The 15,310-nt window shown below is 48.1% G+C and overlaps 1 protein-coding gene across 1 annotated transcript in view; it reads right to left on the bottom strand.

The window, feature by feature from the left end:
- Positions 1-15,310, bottom strand: part of Oprd1 (opioid receptor delta 1) — a 32,676-nt gene that overhangs the window by 5,361 nt on the left and 12,005 nt on the right. The window lies entirely within an intron of this gene.

Genomic DNA, 15,310 nt, shown 5'->3' with positions numbered 1-15,310 from the left:
ATAAGGCACCCCTGAGCTCAGGGGTTTATACACTCAGGATACAGGCAGGATGCAGCTCGGCTGTCAGAGGCCTTGCCCAGCAGAGGTCAGAGGACAACTTATGGAGGTCCATTCTTACCCACCCGAGGGTGTTATCCATCTGTATAGAATGCAGTTGGGAATTAGACCATTTTCCTAGTCTTTGGGGAATATGATTGCCCAGCTTTGAGTGAGGGGATCTGCTGGGACCTTACACCATGAAGTGTCCTCTGTGTTAGCCCAGGGCTTCTGGTTCTTTCTTGGTTCCATTCAGGCCTCCTAACCCCCACACAACTGGACCCATCCCACTGTGAATGTCATGGTTCACTCCCTTTCCTGTCCCCGTGCTGTGAGGAAGGTGAGCCACATTTACTGTCACACATCATAACCCAGGGTGTGAGACGCCCTGAACACTCCCAGCATACTTCACGCTCTGTGCTGCAGACAGCCATCCACGATGCAGCAGGCCCTTGCGTGGCCAGCATATACAGTCACGATCCCTTAGGTACAGGGCCTGGGCTGGGTACAGGGTGGTATGGAGGAGGCTGTTCTAGAGCAGCCTCATAAAAACCCAGCCACATGCCGGGCGGTGGTGGCGCACACCTGTAATCCCAGCACTCGGGAGGCAGAGACAGGCGGATCTCTGTGAGTTCGAGGCCAGCCTGGTCTACAAAGGGAGTTCCAGGATAGGCTCCAAAGCTACAGAGAAACCCTGTCTCAAAAAAAAAACAAAACAAACAAAGCCACAGCCATACTGGGGCAAGGTAAGAATCGCTCTTACACCTTGGACCAGTAAGAAAGGGAAGGGCAGGCTGGGATTAGCGATTCCTCATTCCTGAAGTTAGGCTGGAAGTCTCTGAGAGAGGGAAAAGTGAGTTCCTAAACACAGAGCCCAACTGCAGGGAGTAGGTGGAGAAACAAGTGAATACCCATCATCGTAATCCTAGCACTCAGGAAGCTGAGGCAGGAGGATTACAAGTTTGAGACTAGCATGAGCTTCAGAGCAAGACCCTGTCTTGGGAAAAACAAAGAAACAAAGCCTTTGGGTATGGTGGTGTCACACCTGTGATTCCAGCACTTGGGTAACGTGCCAATAGAAAGATTAAGAGTTCAAGGTTAGCCTTGGGTTCATAGAGGGCTCAAGGCCAACCTAGGCTACCTGAGACCCTCTCCCAACAAAACAAAATCAAAAACACTACTGAGCATCCTCACTCACACTGAAAGAGAAGAGCAGGACACTTGACAGGAGAACATGGCAGCGGTCAGGAGGCCTTCGGTTCTCACCGTGGCACCGTGCTTGGTTGTGTGTCCTCAGGTGAGTTTGGATGTTTCTTTGTGTTTCCTTTTCCCTGTCTCTCCCACAATGGGCTTTAAGCTTTGACTAAAGTGATTCTGACGCTTGTATTCAGAAATAACTACTTGGAGTAAAGGTGTGCTTATTAAGAATGAATTAAGAATTAAAAGCCCCAACTCCAGACTCAGATTTAGCAGGCCTGGGCTGCAGGGGGAGGTTACTGGGGACAGTGAGGGCCTGGTTGGATCCCTGGCACCACAAGAAAAAAAGCCCAGCAGATCAGAAGTGGGATTCAAGAGTCTAGATTCCTCATGAGATGGTGAAGGGTCTCTGAATCTTTTCCCTTTTCCTTTTTTGGGGGGGTGGGGCAGAAAGATAAGAGATAAGTACTCAAGTAGCCCCAGCTGGCTTCAAGATCATTATATACCCAAGGATAACCTTGAACTCTTTTTTTAAAAATAATTTATTTAATTTTATTTGCATTGGTGTTTTGCCTGTGTGAGAGTTTCAGATCTTGGAGTTACAGACAGGTGTGAGATGCCACATGGGTGCTGGGAATTGAACCCAGGTCCTCTGGAAAAGCAGTCAGTGCTGTTAACCACAGAGCCATCTCTCCAGCCCCCACTGAACTCTTTTTATTTCTTTTTTTGAACTCTGTCTGTCCTGGAACTCACTCTATAGACCATGCTGGCCTCGAACTCACAGAGATCCACCTTCCTTTGCCTCCCAAATGCTGGGACTAAAGGCAGGCATGCACTCACCAGGCCCTGCTTGGTACTTGGTGTTTCTGAAGGGTTAACCAAACTTTCCTCTGTTAAAACTTAACCATGATGCAGCAGATTGTTTTTTTTTTTAGTTAAAAAAAAAAAAAAAGGCTCCCCTCATTGTCCTCCAAGACCAGCGTCTGTCCCAAAATAACTACTCTTCGCTCTGGGTCTGGAGCAGAGGAACTTTTCGCTCGGAGAATTGCGAGTCTCGGAAGTGTCTTCATCATGCTGTGGGTCACAGCTGTGTGGGAGGCGGTCTCGAGCCCACAGCTGACTCGTCTAATTTCTCTGCTCTTACACGGAACAATTCGAGGCTGTTCTTTGCCTGCTATTTTGATTTGTGATAGATCCTTCCATCCCAAGAGGGGGCTGGGCTGCCAGTGAGAGAGAGCCGAGGCTGCTGGGCTGGTCCACTGGGGCTGAAGGGCCTCCCTCTCTCTTGTCCTCCATAGCCATGCCCTGCCCTGGTGGCCTCCTTAGGCTCCTTCTCCAGCCAGAAAGCAAATCGTACCCCATTTCTGCTCTCGACTCCCAGGATCTCCCCAAAGCACCCTCTATGTTCCATAAGTGGGCTCCAACCCTACCCCTGGGGTCCAGGCTCCCCAAATCTATTTGACCAATGTCCTGGGTCAAACTGACCTTTCTGCTATCCCTCAGACATGTCGAGCCCAGCGCCCCTCAGGACTTCTGGACTTACTGCCGTCCTCATCAGTCAAGTGCACTGCATGCCTCTTCTGAGAGGCTCACTCCATCACCTTCTCTTGGGCTGCTTCTGTCTTTCTAGCACACACCACTGCCTCGTGTTCTCCCTGATGGAATTCTCTTTACTCCCAGGACTCTGGCCTCTCTAGGTTTCCCGAGTTAGAGGATTTGAACCATTCTGTTCCCTGGAAGCAGCAGGCTCCCTCAGACAAAGTATCATGTCTTATACCAGGGCTCCGGGTGTCACCCCTGAAAGGCAGATCTGCGTGTGAACTTCCACAGTCCCCACCAGCAGCCCCGCAGACCAGCATGCCTTCCCATGTCTGGTCGCATCTGGATTCCTCAGTGGGGCTGTCTAGCAAGCTGTTTTTCCTGGAACGCACCTCTATGGACAGTTCGCCTGGTGGACCAAATTCCAAACTACAAGCACCAAAAACTTATAAAATTGTATTTCTGGCCGGGCGGTGGTGGCGCATGCCTTTAATCCCAGCACTCGGGAGGCAGAGGCAGGTGGATCTCTGTGAGTTCGAGGCCAGTCTGGTCTACAAGAGCTAGTTCCAGAACAGGCTCTAAAAAAGCTGCAGAGAAACCCTGTCTCGAAAAACCAAAAAAAAAAGAAAAAAGAAAAAAAAATTGTATTTCTGCCAATGTAACACAAAGTGCAGAGTGCCAGAGTGCAAACACCATCCTCTGTCCTCTCTCTCCTCTGTCCTGCTCCCCGCCAGCATCCACGGTGAATGCTTTATCTGTCCTCTCGACTATTAGATTTCAAATCCTGAGGTCCATCCCCAGGACTCACATAGTAGAAGGAAAAACCGACTTGCACAAGTTGCCCTCTGACTTTCTTAGGCACACCGTGGCACATATGTCTCCCACGCATACACAAATAAGTAAAAATACAGTAAAGAGATGTTTTTTAATAACCTGGGGCTAGGGAGATGGCTCAGCAGTACAGCAAACTGACTACGCTTCATGAGGTTCAGTTCCCGGCACCCACATGGTGGCTCACAACTGTCTGGAACTACAGTTTCAAGGGGATCTGCCGCCCTCTTCTGGCCACCATGGGTACTGCATACATATGGCACAAGACATACATGCAGGCAAGACACTCAAACACATAAAATAAAATATAAAAATAAAAAATGTAAAAGATGCTTAGATGATGTTCTCACTTGTCAGCTTTAGACAGTACTTCTTGGACTTTGCATTTGGTTAAGCAAGACAATGACAACCCCAAAATCTCAATGGCTGTACTCACCAAAGGTTCGTGTCTCACCTCATAGTCTGCCCAGCTTTACACAGACCTCGCGTTCTTTGACGCAATCCTGGGTTGCTCCACTTTTCAAACCCTGTCATTTTAACCCAAGTCCTTCCTGAAGCCAGGAGTCGCGACCCTGCCACTTGCAGGGGGCTCAGTCTTCTCTATGCCCGGAGAACCAGATAAGCATTTCAGAAAAACATCCAGGGTTTGCTTTTTTCATTATGTGTGTGTAAGTGTATGTAATTATCATATGTTTTAATATTTATATAGAGAGAGTCTCACTGTGTTGACCAGGCTGGTCTCTAATTTGTAGGCTCAGATGACCTTCTCACCCAGGTGTGCCCACACGTGCATGCTAATTTCACCTACATGGAGACCGTCAGGCTTGGCAGCAAGCACCTTACCTGCTGGGCCACCTCAGCAGCCCAGGACTGACATTCTTCTTTCAGCTAACTGTCTGCTTCTGTATCAAAGGACACATCACATGTCCATTTACACCCAACTGTCTGCTTCTCTATCAAAGAGCACATCATGTGTCCATTTACATCCTTGTGCAGATTTTCCCCCTAAAGTCAGCGGCCTCTTTTTCATCATTGGCTTTATTAGTTTGAATTTTTGAAAGCCCATTTTGCCTGGACCTCAATGTAACTGAGGATGACCTTGAACTCCTGATTCTCCTGCCTCTACTTCCTGGGTGCTGAGGTGACAGGCATGCACATCTGCTCCAGGCTTCAAATGCTCCTTTTGTTTATTTTTATGTGCATCTTGCTAAACTTCATCAGACCTGTAAAATGCTTCTCTATTTAGCCACATCATCTATGAATTGCTTTGTTTTCTTGTGAGCTCCCTTCTAGACCCTTCCTTTTCCCGTTTGCACCTGAGGCTGGATACTATCTCAGACCAGCTAGCTGTCCTTGTTTCCTGGATCCAAAGTCTCCCTGCATCAGGTTCATGCCTTCATTTTGGTGGAGCACATCCTGTAGCCACTTTCTGAGAAAAGGTTTATAGGCAGCAAAGGTTTTATCACTTTCTCTGTGATTATCTTTATATTGATTTCTAATTCCTTTGAATGTAAGTATGATTGTGGGTGGAAATAATTTCCCGTTAGAACATAGGCCGCTCATCACCTGCCTTGCAGCATCTGGAAGTACTGGAACCATTCTGATTCCTGATGTGATCTGACCCCCTTACCCTAAAATTCCTAGAATGTTCCCTTTAAGCCTAGTCGTCTGCCAGTTGGTGATGCGGTGCTTTTGGGGGACTCGTTTTCATTTGCAGTCTGCAGACTCATATCCTGTTGTATAAAACAGGCCTCATGCCTTGATCTTCTGACTTATTTTCTTCCTTCCTTCCTGATATTTGTGAGAGCAAGGGGTGCTCACACATACATGTCTGTGTGGAGACCACAGGTTGGACTTGGGGGTTCCCCTCTATCGATCTCCACCTTATTTTTGGAGACAGGGTTTCCCACCGAACCTGGAGCTTCGCAGTTCCGCTAGACAGGCTGTCCAGAAAGCCCCTGGAACCTGCCCACCTCGGCCTCCCTCCCGCCTAAGTACACTCGCCACAGCACCGTGCTTTGATGTGAGTGCCAGAGACGCCAACTGGGGTCCTCCAGCTTATACAGCAAGCACTGTTGCAAACTCATCCACCTCCCCACGCTGGCCTTCTAACTCTCTTATAAGGTCTTTTTTGATATAACCTCCAGAGAATGACCGTTTCGTTATCTCTCGAACATCCTGTTTACTTGTTTTACTTTAGACTCTGGAGATTTATCTTCCCGATGCTTTCTTCTCTCGTTATTCCTTCTCTCCTAACAGTTACAGCTTCTTGTGTCATGGCTATAGTGACAGCTCTTAACTCTCCGGGGACACTGGTCATTTCTGGTTTATGCTTTCTTCCGCTCTGCATTGTCAGCCTGCTTCACCGCCGTAGCTGGCCTGCCTGCTTTGGCCTCTCTTTTATCCTGGAGAGTCCCTTCAACTGTCTGGTGAGATGAGACTAAAATTCGGTCTTTGAGCAGAAGCCTGAATAACGAGCTGGCAGCTGTGAGCGTGAAGATTCATGGGAGGATCCTGAAAACTAGCCCTGTGGGGACTGGTGCTAAGGGACTTCCACACCAAGGACATGTAAGCATCCGTTTCTAGAGCTGGGCATAGATGCACATGGCAATGACGCTGGTACTTGGGAGGTAGAGGCAGAAAGATCAGGAGTTCAGAGTCATCCTTTGCTATATAGTGAGTATGAAGCCAGCCTGCTACATGAGACCCTGTCTCAAAGAAAGAAAGAAAAGAAAGAAAGAAAAGGAAAAGAAATTAGTGCCTAAAGTTCTCTCCTCTCGGGCTGGAGAGATGGCTCAGAGGTTAAGAGCACTGACTGCCCTTCCAGAGGTCCTGAGTTCAATTCTCAGCAACCACATGGTGGCTCACAGCCATCTGTAATGAGATCTGATACCCTCTTCTGGCCTGCAGGCATACATGCAGGCAGAACACTGTATACATAATAAATAAATAAATCTTAAAAAAAAGTTCTCTCCTCTCCCACCTATGTTGGGGACTTATGGTTACAGAGCTGGGGAAGGGGCTTATGGGCTCCTCCCAGTTCCATTTGGCATTTCATTCTGGCCCTAAATTTGCTGACCCTGGGTCCAGGCCTCCCCAGGGCAAAAACCCTGCTGTCCTGTAGGGGGAGGGGATAATGACTTGGCTGTGCAAGGGGCATAGGTGGGGTGGAGGGGGCAGTAAGGGTCTTATTAACACCTCTGTTGGCAACCAACCTCCTACCCCGTTAATCCCACACCTTACCCTGTTCAGTTATATCTCTGTCACTCACTTAGAACCTTCTAAAATGCATATTGACCTCTTCCAGAGAAGAAAAACAAAAGCACACAGATGAAGTGACTTTTTCGATTGTGTGGCTAGTTAGCATTTCAAGAGGGCATTTAACTCTGGCAGTCTAGCCTGGGGAAACTGCTAACCACTTTGCCACACCACCCCTTCTGTCCCCTGTTATAAACTGAAGTCTGTTTATACACTTGAGTTTTGTTTTGTTTGGTTTTTTCTTCTCCCAGACAGGGTGTGTAGCTTTGGAACCTGTCCTAAAACTTGCTCTGTAGACCAGGCTGACCTCGAACTCACAGTGATCCACCTGCCTCTGCTTCCTGAGTGCTGGGATTAATGGCACGCACCACCACCACCACCTGGCTGCACTTGGGTTTTTTAAAAAAGATTTAATTTATGTGTAGGTGTATATATGCTTCATGAGGAGGCCAGAAGAGGGTATCAGATCCCCAAAGTTAGAGTTTTAGGCAGTTGAGAGGTTTGGGAACTGGACTTGGGTCCTCTGGCTCTTAATTGCTGAACCAGCTCCCTGGCCACGTGGTTTCATGCCACTGCGTCTGCCATAGAAGAGTGATGATGTTGAGCATCTTTCACTGTAGCGCTGGGTTGTGGCTCAGTGATAAAACACCTACTTAGCACGCACAGAGCTCTGGGTTTATCCTCAGCACTGGAAAAAAAAAATACCACCCACTGGACCAGACCCAGAGAAAGCTCTGTCTGAACCACTATTGACTCTTGGATGCTTTTAGGAAATCTTTTTTTTTCCCCAAGTCAAAAATCCCCATTAGCCGATCTTGAATTATGTAGCTGCCTGGGCACTTGCTCCGGAACAGCCACCTCGGCATTCTTCCTCTTCTTAGAACACCTACGGCCTGAACACCTTCCCTCCTGAGCCCGGAAATCATTCATTCTTCTGTCAAACCAGCCTAACTCAGGAGGATGGGTACCACATCTTTTCATAATTCGGGAGGATGGGTACCACTTCTATTCGTAACTCAGGAGGATGGGTATCACTTCTATTAGTAACTTGGGAGGATGGATACCACATCTTTTCATAACTCGGGAGGATGGGTATCACTTCTATTCGTAACTTGGGAGGATGGGTACCACTTCTATTCATTTTTCTTCTTCAGATGGAGACTGGGTGTGCTCTGTGAGGGGACCTCTCTGCTTATCCATACAACAAGAGCCACAAGGACTTCATAATAATCTGTGGTGTCTGGGGAACTGGGTTTCCTCAACTCAGAACCCACCCTCACGCACACTGAATAGAGAGAAGGATTTTCTCCCCAGGCAAATTCGGGGTAGTCGGTCAGAGTGCCAAGAGCCTGACCCTGGGAGCCCAGAGATGGTTGAAACTTTCCCTCCTAGTACAAGGCATTCTTGGGACTGGTCTGACCACTGAGTGGGTTATTTGCATTCTTTCTGTCTCTTTCTCTCTTTTGGTTTCTTTGTGTAGCCTTGGCTGTCCTGGAACTCACTCTGTAGACAAAGCTGGCCTCGAACTCACAGAGATCTGTCTACCTCTGCCTCCTGAGTGCTGGGATCAAAGGTGTGCACCACCATTGACTGGTGCTTTCTTAGAGCAATATTCTTGAAGTGATGGATGGGGGTCACAGTAGTGCATGTTGTTAATCCTAGCACTTGAGAGGGAGAAGCAGATAGATCTCAATGAATTTGAAACAGGTCTGATCTACAAAGTAAACTCCAGGCCAGCCAAGGCAACACAGCAAGACCCTACCTCAAAATAAATAATAAATGAATAAACAAATAATATAAAATTCTTGAAATGTCATTTTTTTTTCTTTCACGAGACAGGCACTATGCCAAAAGAAGCGGATGCCTGATCTCTGTTCCGCCTCATTGCAACCTTGGGTTAATACCCTCTTACTGGGTTGGCAGTACATGCCTGTAATTCCAGCACTTGGGAGACTGAAGCAGGAGGATTGTCAAGAGTTCAAGGCCAGCCTGGGCTACACAGTTAAATACTGTCCAAAAGAAAAAGGAAAGAAACAAAGAAAGAAAGAAAAAAAGAAAGAAAGAAAGTCCCTTTCTACATGATGAGCTGTGCAGATCTCAAAGATGCGTGGCTTAGGAAAGGGACAGTGAGAGACTCAGACCTAGACGGTCCCAGAGCGCTAGCTCAAAGCCCCTGCCCCACAGCTCCCTAGTTTTCCACTGTTGTTCACTTTGTAAGGGTTTTCCCTGCTCTGGTCATGGGTCCAGACTCAGGTGGCTTTCACACGTTCCAGGCCCCTCTGGATAATCAGAGATAACCTGCTCACAGGTCAGATGCTTAAGTATGGCCAGACTTATTAATAATGTCACAGGCACAATGACAGGTCCAGGGGGCCAGGAGGAAAAGGTCCACTAAGAACAAAACACTCACCTGTGTCTGAGGTTTCTAGGCAGCGGGAGTGCCTCTGCCTTGGTTTGCTTCAGTAGATGCTAAACATCTATTAGACATTTACTGTGTGCCAGGCACGCAGACAAGCCATTTACATCACTTAATCTCCACAGCACTCCATGGGGGAGATAGCAATTACAGACCTCAATTTATCAAGCGGGGTAATGAACCTGTCGAGGTCACAGTCAGGAAGAAGAGGTATGGCGAGAGCCTACTGGTCTACCTCAAGACTGGCGTTTCCTCTGGACTCAGGATTTAGCTTCTCCTCCTCTGAGCACTCAGTGGGGGCTGTGCGTGTCCCTCACACACTCTGTGTCGATTAAATATGAGATCCCAAGACAGGGACAGCATTGTCTCGCTTTACTGAGAGCCTCTCGCCTACAGAGCAGGCGCCCAGGCAGATCTGTGGAATGAGTATATATAAAGATGTCTGTCTTCCACATCAGGCTGGCACTGTGACCTTCTCCCTGTTGACCCCAGCAGTCTGGGGAAGGACAGGTAGAGTTGACACAGTATTCACTGATGGTCACCAATGGGAAGGTATCAAGGTACCTTAATCTTCAGAATTAAGAAGCCACAGACTAAGCTGGGCGGTGGTGGCGCACACCTTTAATCCCAGCACTCGGGAGGTAGAGGCAGGCGGATCTCTGAGTTCGAGGCCAGCCTGGTCTACAAGAGCTAGATCCAGGACAGGCTCTAGAAACTACAGGGAAACCCTGTCTCGAAAAACCAAAAAAAAAAAAAAAAGAAGAAGAAGAAGCCACAGACTAAAGCTCAAATCAAGGTCTCTTCCTTCTTCAGCCCTCCTCCCGCCTCATCTCAGACATACCCAGGTTCCCTGAAGGATGACCCTCTCTGCCCTGTGTCTAAAGTGAGTCAGCCCTGCAGGTGGCCAGAGAAATCTTCACTCATCTATCCGAGGCAGCTAATTTGACTTTAGCTAAATGGAGGTGGTAATGATGTTGTTTTTCTCCAAAACAGGGGCACGAGACCAAAAATCAACAGAAACATAAACCAGTCGCCCTTGCGGGACCTCAGGATGTAGAGGCTTCAGCCTGTGAGAAGCCCCGCCCCCAACCAAACCCGCTGTGGGTCAGTGAAGTATTTACAGTGAATATTCCTCCTAGATGCTTTTTCAGCTCTCAGATATAACAGCTGTTTACTGGAGAATATTCACACACAGAATCCTATCCAAAGGAAGGTATGAAAACCAGTGTTAAGACTGCAGAGATTCTCATTGCTGACACCGTGCCAACATGAAGACACCGTGCCAACATGCAAACACCACGTTCCATGAAAGAGAACATGCTCCAAGACCGTTATAACCCTCTTAGCAATATGCGGTGGCCAGCTTTCTGTGTTCATATACAAAGCAGTACAATTCGTGGTGGTTTACAGTCCAGAAGGTTTTTCTGCACAGAGCCAGAGAATGAATATTAGATAAACAATAGTCATTTTTAGGAGTCTACTAGCTCTCTGTCCTGTATTCCTTTTCTTTCATTTTTTAATATATGAGTGTTTTGCCTGCATGGATCTCTGTGCACCATTTGCATACCTGGTACCAGAAGAGGCCAGGAAAGGGGAGGGGCTGCTTGGGATGCTGAGGGCGGGATCTGGAATGGGGCTCCAAGCTGGAGATTCCCAAACACCCAGGATCTTGACCATGCTCAGTCTCTACCACTGAGCTATTTTTTGAGCTATTATTTTTTTTAATATTTATTTATTTATTTATTTAGGGAGGAGTATGCATACCACATCATGCATGTTGAAGTCAGAAGACAGCTTTCAAGACTGAGGTCTCTCCTTCCACCAGCTGGGTCCCAAGGATTGGATTCACATCATCAGGTTTAGCAGCAAGCTCCTTCACTAGCTGAGCCGTTCCCCACCCTTCTTCTTATAAGCCAAAGAGAGGACACACGCAGAGATGAACCCGAGAAAATAAGGAGCAGCCCTTGTGGGAATGGAGGAGGAAACCGGACTGACAGTTACAAGCAAGAGATGGTGATGAGGACAGGCAGCGACCAGCCCAGTCAAGGAAGGACTCTTCCCAGAGCGGACCATGCCTCGAGTTTGGGCCTCTAACCTTCTGAAAGAAGACACTCTGGAGGCTTTGAGGAGGCCTAACTTAACATCAGTGCAGCCATGACAGGCTGCAGACCAACAACACTGGGAATGGGCCTCACCCTTACAATAACCAGGACAAAACACAGAGTGTACCCTGCGGGGGACCAATCAGAATTGAGACAAACAGGTACTAGAAGCTCCAGAGCATTAAGGAATAGCTGACCTGACCTGTATATAGGTTGCCACTTTCCTTGCAGCAAGGCCAGTACCAATCCCTGCTTGACAAGACTTCTGCTACGCGGTTCCTGCCCAATCAGGAGTTCAACCCCCATCTGACTCCGGAATTCCTCTAAACCACCCCATCCTTTACTCCTTTAAAACCCTGCCACAGCTGAACTCAATACTCTCCCCATCCAACCGCTGAGTCAGAGCAGAGAGCCCGAGCTCGGGCTTGCAATAAAAGCTCTCTGCTTTTACATATGAACTCGGACTCCTGGTGGTCTTTGGGGGCTCATGATGTGCGCATAACAGTTTCTTGCTTTGATTTTAGTTTTGAGATGAGGGGGGTTTTTTTGGTTTGTTTGTTTGTTTTGGTTTTGGGTTTTTTGGTTTCTGGTTTGGTTTTTCAAGATAGGGTTTCTTTGTAGCTTTGGAGCCTGTTCTGGAACTCGCTCTGTAGACCAGGCTGGCCTTGAACTCAGAACTCAGAGATCTGCCAGTCTCTGCCTCCTGCGTGCTGGAATTAAAGGCGTACACCACCACTGCCCGGCTGTTTGTTTTTGTTGGTTTTTTTTTTTTTTTTACAGGCACACAGATGTGCTATTGTTGCCTGAGATAGGGTTTCACCTTGTAGCCCAGGCTACCCTTGACCTTGCAGTCCTCTAGGCCCGTGTATATATATATATATATATATATATATATATATATATATATATATATATATACCCTTGACAATGAACAGAAAGCTAGCTGGGTGTGTGTCTAACATGTAGATTTCCCCCCCCCCCCTTTTTTTTGAGACAGGGCCATCCTGTGTAATGTGTCTATCTTAGGACTCATTCTATAGACCAGGTTGGCCTCAAACTCAGAGATCGGTCTGCCTCTGCTGGGATTAAAGGCGTGCACCACCACAGCCCAGCCATGTGCAGACTCTTAACTGTGGGAGGGGTTTACGTGCTGAGGATATAGGTCACTCATTCTCCCACAGACCCAACATAACCACAGGAGAGGGCAGCATCATTATCCCATGGAGGCCAAGGGGCAGAGAGGTAAAGCTGTCTAGCAAGCCTTGAATTAGGTTTCTAGTCCCTTGGGGTTCAAAATCTCACCTCCCTAATCACTACCCCTAACCGCCTCCCTGGGGTGGAATCAAAGCCCTCTGTTTTACAGATGAAGGCTCTGAGGCCCTGTTACTGCAGAGATCCCAAAGGCTGGGTGCATTGTGGGGAAACAAAGAGCAGTCAACACTGCACCCTCCAGCAGCCAGGGGTCCAGCTGGAGCTTCCTCTATTTGCAGACAAAGGGTGATTGCTCTCCCAAAGGACAAAACAAGCCTGACTGGGCAGCAAAGGCTGCAAGCTGTGTCCCTACCCACCATTTAAGAGGGATGGCACTTGGCCAGAAATTAATTAGCTGTCTCAGTTTTGGCAGAGCTGGGGGAAGGAAAGTGGTTAATTATAATGAAGCCCAGCGAGCTTATCACAGGAGAAGATTATGGCTGGGACGTAGAAATAAAGGGCCCCTGAGTTGAACATGAGTGGGGAGACCAGCCAGGCTATACTTAGCCATAACTAGGCCAAAGGCCCAGCTTCCATTGGAGACCCAGAGCACACTCAAAGGGCTCTCCATTCCGATCCTTGATTCTGTTTAAGGAAGGTTGATTTATGCTATGGGGTGTGTAGAAGCCAGCCATGATAAGCTAAATATGAACAGATCACCCAAAGGAAGTTCTTTACTTCCAACCATTATCACCTGCCAGGGTAGGTAGGACTCAGCCATCGATAAGTTTAATAGAGGCCTGAGTCTCAGTAGTTTACCCTGAAGCGATACCTGGTTGCAGGAAGGACCACAAACTGAGATTACCTGAGCACCACCCAAGAACAGATCATCCAAAGGAAATGCCCTAAAGTTCCAACTGCTGTAGATAGGATCACCTGCCAGCACACACTCACCAGGACACCCCTAGACAAATGTCAGCCAGTCAGGGGTCCTGAACCTCAGAAGCCCCTCACCCCCACCTTAACTACAAAAAAAAACCCAACTCAAATTGAGTTCGGGGCTCTCGGTTTATTCCAATATATTGGACACGTGGAGACACCGAGTTTGCAAACTTGCATAAAATAAAGGCTCTTTGCTTTTACATACGGGACTCGGTCTCCTTGTTGGCTTTTGGGGGACTTCGCAGATTTGGGCATAACAGGTGGACTGGATGCAGACACCATGAGAGCTCCAAGGGAGTGGACAACTGCCTAGCATGCTTATGTCACCCAGGGCTAGATACCCAGCATCCAGAAGGAAGTTTGGAGAGGAGGAGGAAGGGACAGTTTGTGGTCTCTGCTTTGATGGGTGACATAGTGGTCACTGTTGCCAACCATCAGAGAAATTTTCCCAGAGGGAAGAGTTAGTGAGTGAGAAGCAGGGCTTCCCTGGAGGACAGCAGCCTGCTAGTCTAGCTTTCCCTTTTATCTGGAGGTTCTGGGCTTCTATTGTAGAGCTCAGCAGCTACAGAAGGAACCAAGTGCCAGTTAGAGAGTTAAGAAATATTTAATGATGGCTTCTTAGGATCAGGGACCTAGCTAGGAACAGGAATGGAGCAAGCAGTTTCTGCTCTCTACAGGAAGCCAGAGAGAAAGGGAGGAGAAGCTACAGGGAGGGAGAAAGGGAGGAGAAGCCAGAAAAGGAGGAGAAGACAGTGAGAAGGAGTAGCCAGAAAGGGAGGAGTAGCCAGAAAGGTAGAGAAGCCAGAGGGAGGAAAAGCCAGAGGGAGGGAGGGGGTAGAGAAGAAGCCAGAAGAGGGAGGGAGGGAAGCCAGAAAGGGAGGAGGAGCCACAAGGGGAGGAGGAGCCAGAGAGAGGGAAACAAAGAGTGGATACCACTATAAAATCTTGCTTACTAACCATCTGTGTGTGTGAAGACGCTTATGTGAAGGTTAGAGGTCAATTCCAGGATCTTTCTCTGTTGCTCCCTACCTTATTTTTGGGGACAGGTTATCTCAATGAACTTGGAGTTCACTGGTCAGCTAGATCTGCCTGTCTCTGCCTCTCCAGAACTGCAGCTACAGAAGATGCTGTCACAACCAGCCTTTGTGTGGGTGCTGAACCATCTCCCCAATCTGGGAAGCACTAATTTTTGTCTCTGTCTCTGCTATTGTTTGAAGGTGTCTCCCAAGGCTCCACCTGCCAAAAATTCCCATTGGGAGTGAGGTGTTTAGACGGTGCAAACGACCAAATAAGGTGTCTGGTGGGAAGAGCAGGGGGCTTTACGAGGAGAACAGGGTAAGATAGGGGCATAGGGAGTGTCCAAAATAGATCCCGGAGAACACATGGCACTCGCCTATAGTACCGGAAGAGCGTGAGGCCAGTCAGGTGTGGCGGTGCATGCCTTTAATCCCAGTTTTCAGAAAGCCAAGTGTATGGAGATTTGCCATATATGTGCCATAAAGCCCTCACCCAAGGTTTCTCTGCTCAGAGGGCTTCCTGGGAGTCATGGGCAACTAGGAGTCTTGTTCTAAGTCGCAGTATTTGCCTGATCTTAGGGACAAGTACCAGGTGGGGCACTCTTTTTCCCCTCCTCAAGACAAGGTTTCTTTGTGTAGCTTTGAAGCCTGTCCTGGTACTCGCTCTGTAGACCAAATTGGCATTGAACTCACAGAGATCCGCCTGCCTCTGCCTCCCAAGTGCTGGGATTAAAGGCGTGCACCACCACGGCCCGGCTACAATTTCTGAATCTCTTTTAAAA

This window comes from Arvicola amphibius, chromosome 6, assembly GCF_903992535.2.
Source record: "Arvicola amphibius chromosome 6, mArvAmp1.2, whole genome shotgun sequence".
Classification (NCBI taxonomy): domain Eukaryota; kingdom Metazoa; phylum Chordata; class Mammalia; order Rodentia; family Cricetidae; genus Arvicola; species Arvicola amphibius.
This window is presented reverse-complemented; position numbering and strand designations above follow the sequence as displayed.